Below are 7,114 nucleotides of genomic sequence, written 5' to 3'. Positions count from 1 at the left end.
CCACGTATACATTTGTATGACCCTGTTTCCATGGCAACCCAGTTTTGTTTGATCCAAATGAGCAACACTGCTTTTTAGTCTTTTTATATGGATATGTCTAGTCGATATGGTAAGACTAATTCTATAGAATCCTATACATACATCCAACAGTCAGATTGGTAATATTCAGTTTAGTATACTGGTATAACTATTCATGTGGTAGTAGGCAACAGTCAACAAATTCTGTTGTGTTGTACCGGTACATAATGCTATATTAAAAAAAATAGATGTTTTGGTCCACAAAAAAAAAATCATATTTTTGATTATCACATGCCACAGTTTAAAAAAAAAAAAAACTTGTGCATTTCGTATGGAATTTATTTCCACTGATTTTTGATGAGTTGAATGTGAAATATAGGAAAAAAAGTATATTCCCTGGATTTTATTTTCACGGAATCATCCCTCCAGCGAAAATAGCGTAAATAAATTCCAAGTGAAAATAAAAGTATTCTACAGTAATTCCTTGTCTCCTGGTGTAGAATAGGGCTAGCAACTTTCCTCCTCCATGTTTCTGTCTCTGCCCAAGTCTTGTTTCCCCATTGATTTCTTTCCTTTTACACAGTTTACACAGTCAATTCTTTTTCAGTCTGCCCATGTTCCTTTTGCCCTTTGGTGCCCATTGTTAACACAATTTGAGGTAAATTAGGCATGTTATTTCCAAGTATTTTACAGAAAATTCATGCCACGTAAAATTAAATGATCACATGACCACACCAACCCGGCAAATACAGTAAGTACAAGTTGAATTTAACAAGATACTGGTTTTCAAAACTGTGTGTTGATATCTTATCTAATAACCATAATTCTGGAAGCATGGCAACAAGGGCAATTTTCTTGATGCCTCGAGGAGGTTGCCTTGGTGTCCTTTGAAAAATACAGAATATTCCTTTGTATTAACTGTAAAATGCATTTGGAATTTCATTAATTTGGCTAAAGGGATGTTTCAGTGAAAATATAATCCAACAAATACAGTCCTACAAAATGTATTTTCCTGTATTTTTTATTTAAACTCTACAACTGGAATGCACTCAGTGTTGGTGACGTAGTTTACCCCATATAAGGATAAAATGTTGGAGTGAGAGGAGAGTTTGGATCTGGCGTTTTACAGAATGGTAATTTGACTGTTTTTGATGTATAATTATAATACTTTTTAATAATTCATACCACTTGTATCCATGAGCTGTGATGAACAAATAATGTTGGGTAATTACCTCATAACATGACGACTAGTTTATATGCACAATTAGGTATTCTTGTCATAAAAATATATAATGTAATATTTAACAGTGTGTTATTAATATTACATTACTATGGCTTTCTTTTAACTTTTTAAATGCCATCATTATTTCTGCCATCATTTTAGGATAAATTTTGCCTTTCTTTTTGATAATTATTGAACAGACATATTCTCTATTTGGCTACAGATCTTGAAGAATAATTTGGGTTTTATTTTGTGAAAGGGAAAAGTTGATTTGGAAACTGAAATGGTTAAAGGGTTAAGAATTTGCCAGACTTTGATGACATTCAGTTGTGTCATTTACCAAGACAGTTTTTCTTGTGTTGTTGTTTTGAGATCACCTGAGTGGACGACTATAGTTTCGCTTTTTATGAACAATTATCATGATATACATTTACCACTGTGACAGTAAAAAAATTATTAGAAAATGACATACACACCAAAATGTTGGCGAATCATTTTAAAGTATTTTTCAATAATTTGAACTTGAATGGATATAATGATTAAATGACAACGAATATGAAAAAAAACAACACGATGGTGCAGGTTGTAAAAAGCTACATAAGTTGACTTTAGCGTTTAAAAACGTTGAATAATGAGGTAGTGAAAAAAACTGGCACTGTTGAATATAATCAATCAATCAATCAAATATTTTATTTTACCTAATAATGTACACTTGTAGTTTACAAAACTAGAATCAATTATAAATAGGTAAAATAGGAACCAGAAATAGCCGTTGGCTAATCTAGTCTGATTCCTCAAAAAACAAAGTGAATTACACTATCTTTGAGGGTGATTTATAATAACCTGAACCTGTAAGTGAAGCTAATAATAATATTAATAATAATAATAATAATAATTATTATTATTATTCAATTAATTTTTCTTTCATTTTTAACTTAAATAATTTCCTTGACGTAATGTCTTTTATATTCTGTGGTAGCTGGTTCCATAGCTTGGGGCCAGTATTTTTAATAGAACGTTGACCTACATTAATACGGTACTTTGGAATTATTAAATTTCCTTTGGTTTGAAACCTAGTATGATAAGTTTTGGGTACATGCCGAAAGAGTTGGGATATTGAATTAGGAAAATGTCCATGAATACTATCAAAAACGAAAAGGGCTAATTGGAGCTGGTGTTGTTTGTATATATCAAGTATATTACAGCTGTTAAACAATGGGAGAGTATGTGAAAAAGGAGGTGAACCAGAAATAGTACGTACAATTCGTTTTTGAATAATTAGTATTGGATGTAAACAAGTTTTATAGGTATTTCCCCAGGTTTCTAACATATATGAAATATGTGGCAAAATAAACGAGTTATACAATAATAATAGAGTTGGCCTTGGAACAATTTTTCTTAATTTATATATGATACCTGCTTTGACACTTATTTTGCTCATCACATGATCAATATGTTTTTTCCAATTTAACTTGTGGTCCAGCAGCACACCAACATATTTAGTACACTTTACGTCACTAATGCTTTGGTTTCTAATTGTCAAACTCCCAAAAGTCACTACCTTTGTATTTTTACCTCTGAATAGTATATATTCAGTTTTGTTAGTATTTATTGTCAGTTTATTGCAGTCGCACCAGTCAACTATTTGATTTAACTTTTCATTAACATAGTGTAGATCAATACTTTTCCCAGATTGAAATGTATGAAATAGACTGGTGTCGTCTGCAAACAAAGTACGTGGATGATAATGCTATATCATTAACATAAAAAAGAAACAAAGTAGGACCAAGTACAGACCCTTGCGGAAGACCGCATATTATTGGAAGCGAGTCTGATGTTACACCATTCACACTTACATGTTGTTTCCTTTTTTGTAAATAGCTCTCGATCAAGTCCAAAGGTAGACCTCGAATACCATATCCAGATAATTTTCTGAGTAAAATTGAGTGATTAACAGTGTCGAACGCCTTTCTAAGATCTAAGAAAACTCCAAGAACTACATTCCCTTGATCAATTTCATCTAATATCTTTTGTGCTAGGTCTATAACAGAGAGTTTTGTACTAAATTTTTCTCTAAAACCGTACTGCTTGGAATAAAATATATTGAATTTATTCAAATAAACAGTTAATTGTTTGTTGATTATTTTCTCGAATAATTTACTTAATTGGGGCAGTACTGAGACAGGTCTAAAATTACCAGGGTCAAAAGGAGTTCCCTTTTTAAAGATAGGGGTAACCTTTGCTATTTTAAGAGCATTTGGAAACGAACCAGAAGAGAATGAAAGATTTATAATGTGAGAGAGGGGCTTAGAAATATACTCCGCTGTATGTATGAGTAGCTTAGCACTTCTTTGATCATAACCAACTGCCTTCTTTTTATCTAACCCTCTCAATATATCTGACACTTCATGAGCTGTGGTACCATGCAAGAAAAATGAATTTGTCACATGTGCATTGTAAATGTCTAATGTACGTGGTGGGATTTCGTTTGCAAGGTTCACCCCAACTCTGGTAAAAAAGTTATTGAACCCATTCACAATTGCATCTTGGTCATTCAGTGTAGTCGTAAGGTTGCTACCAGGGCAATGGACATCAATGTGGTCCGGTAATTTTGTTTTTGAATGTCCTCTTCCTAATATTTCATTTATTATTTTCCAGGTTTTATCGGTTTTCCCATTATATTCAACAAACTGTTCTGAATAGAAATTACGTTTGGCATCTCTTAGAGCATTTGTCACATAATTTCTATAGCGTTTATATTTAGCCACGCTGTCCGCATTATAATTACATCTAACCATTTTTGAAAACAATTTATGTTTTTTATTTATTGCCCTTTTTAACTCTATAGTTAACCAGGGATTTTTGGGGATAGTGCGGGAACCAATTTGTTTGGTAATGAGAGGGGCATGTTTGTTACAAATATTCAAAAAAGTGCCAGAGAATGCGTCATATACATTATCAACATCGTTACTATTATACACATCGGACCAGTTCTGACTTTCAAGTTCATTTTTAAATTTGATTATATCAAGTTTGGAGTAGTCACGAAATGATATTTTACCAGTTTCCGGAAAATACGTTTCTAAGTCTTGGAAAATTCCAAATATTGGTAGGTGATCGGATATTTCCACCTCTATTGTCTCTGTACTGACGGTTCTCTGAAATACACAATATAAAAGCAAACACCGACATTGTGTTGAACATCAAATGTACGATCGTTGAGCAACCTTTGTAACCTTTCACAAAGTAAATCAACAATGTTTAAAATTTTGGATCAAGATCTGCAGCCCCATATGGAATTTAGGTTCTACTAGTTAAAAAAAAAATAGAAAAAAAATACATATTAAGCTAGTTTTGGCAAGAAAAAAATAATGCATTCAAAGCGTTAAAGATGTATGGAGGGTTGGGGGGGGGTGAGGTGAGGTGGTGGTGTTAGATTAGTAAGGGATAATATTACTATATTACTCAATGACTCATGTGATAAAATGCAATAAAACTCAACGACTATACAGATAAATTACTTTCATTTCACACGAGATACGACAACATGATCACAGTTACTGTAAAACCATTTATTTTCACTGACAGTTAATTTCACTATTTTGATGTTTTGAATACATTCACTGTGTGAATTTCACAAATTTGTCAAGGAAACAACAGGTTTTGTTGTTGTTTTTTTGACATGTTCATGTGAATTTAATTTAGTTCATTTTACTTATCAGCCAAAATAACGAAGTTCAAATTGAATTACGGTAATGCATTTAGAGTAAATTGTTTTGTGAAAGAGAAAACAGAAAAAATTTTTAAATTTAACATCAGCAAAAATCTTCGATTCAACAGCAAAATATATTGAAATCTACTTCATTTGATGATGATGATGTACCCACTGATCACCAAGTTCAGTGAGTTGTTTAATCTGCTCCTATTTCTGCGTAGTACAAAAAATCATTTCCTACATCTTCTTCTTGCTTTTTCTTCTTCTCAACATTTTTATACCAAGTGTACACACTGACTAAAGCAGAACTCAGAATGATGAGACTAGCCCCTATCAGGTCTACGGCAGTTGGCTTCTTTTTAAACACAATGAAGTCCAACAGGTAGGCAATAACTAACTGAATATTCGCTAACAGCACAACCGTCGCAGCAGGTTCAAGTTGTAAGCTACGGAATCGTGACCACGTCCCCAAAGTGTTTGAAATAATCATTCCTAGAAAATAGAATATGACTCGAGTTTCCGTGTGCCACACCGGTGGCTCAAATATGAGGGCTAATATGAGTGCTGAAACAGCACCGATTGTGACCTTGTAGAAGGACACTGTAAGTAAACAGACGTTTCTTGCGACAAACCGACACATGACGCATATAGATGAAAAAGCAGTGGCACATAATAATGCATAAACGTATCCCAGAGGTTGAATGTCATCATCGTCTTCGACTTGACCGAATATAAAGGTTGGTTTACATATCAGAACAATTCCTGTTAGATTGATAACAGTTCCTATGAGGTCAACTTCTCGCCACGATTCATTGAGAAACATGCATGACAACAGCGCAGTAAGGATTGGCATCGCTCCGTGAATGATAGCAATCATATTACCCATTGGTATACGAGACAACGCATTCAGTAACGCTATATACCCTAAAGTCCAACCAATTCCAATGCACGACATGATAGTTATATCTTTCGTAGAATCACAGATAAGAGAAACTCGATAGTAAATAATGGGTGGGATCAAAACCAGAGTCATTCCAAGATCAGCGATGAAAATAATCTGAAAATTCGGTATACCACTTTTGCCGAGGAACACGAAGAGCAACGTAACGAATGCGAACGAAACACCAGAAAGTAATGCGAAAAAGACTCCTTTCACTAACTCTAATTGGATTGATGCTGATGGTGTTGATAACCGCTCGGTTTTTGATACGGGAGGTGGATCATCCTCGGACATCCAGGATATCGGTATAAACTTTTCTTTGCTCATTATTCTTATCCTGATTGATGGTACGTAGCGATATCACAAATATCTTCCACATACACAGCAAGGTTTATAACATTCAATGGATGGTCGGCGAGGAAACGCGATGTGCAATTAGCATATCCTCAATGTATAACAGAGTAAGACACACTCACTGTTAGAAGATGAGCTTAGTACAATACACACGATCGATAAGACATCCATACAGCTTTTCATTGCTGTATTTATTGAAAGAGAAAAGCCCACACCTCCAGAGCAAGTCATGCAATAACGTATTTAAACTAGTAATTAGAACGTGGGATGGGTCACAACCGCTTCACTGATGCACGATTTTAATAGTTGCCATTGGATTCGTACATACTAATTAATTTGGTGTAAATATATTATATCGCTAACGAAGAGTAAGCAGTAAATGCAATTAACAAATTACTCTATTCAGCACACCAAGACATGCCTGACTGGATGTGATCAGAATTGCATGCTGACTTTTGAACAAAGACAAGCAATAATGGGTTCAATTTTAATGCAGGAAATTTCAGTGAAAATAAAAATTGGATATAAATGTAATTTATAACATAACTGACACATATAACCAAGGGATTTATCATTCATTGAAGAATGTTAGTGAAAATTGAACGCCCACACCTGTTGATGAGCGTGTATTTCCCATTTATTACACTAATTACAATAAGATATTGTAATTAGTTAAATTTTATTTTCATCTACTTAAAATACAATGGATACGCTCACTCAAGCAGTACCTTGTGATGTCACACAGTAAAAATACTACTAGACACAAGTATCATTAATTATAAGGTTGTGAAGTAAACTGAACAGTTAGTGTAAAAAAAAAAATAAAGTTAATGATTTTTTTTATCTTAATAAATAAATCATTCAA

This window comes from Saccoglossus kowalevskii, chromosome 17 (genome assembly GCF_978046115.1).
Source record: "Saccoglossus kowalevskii chromosome 17, keSacKowa6.1, whole genome shotgun sequence".
In the NCBI taxonomy this organism is placed as follows: domain Eukaryota; kingdom Metazoa; phylum Hemichordata; class Enteropneusta; family Harrimaniidae; genus Saccoglossus; species Saccoglossus kowalevskii.
This window is presented reverse-complemented; position numbering follows the sequence as displayed.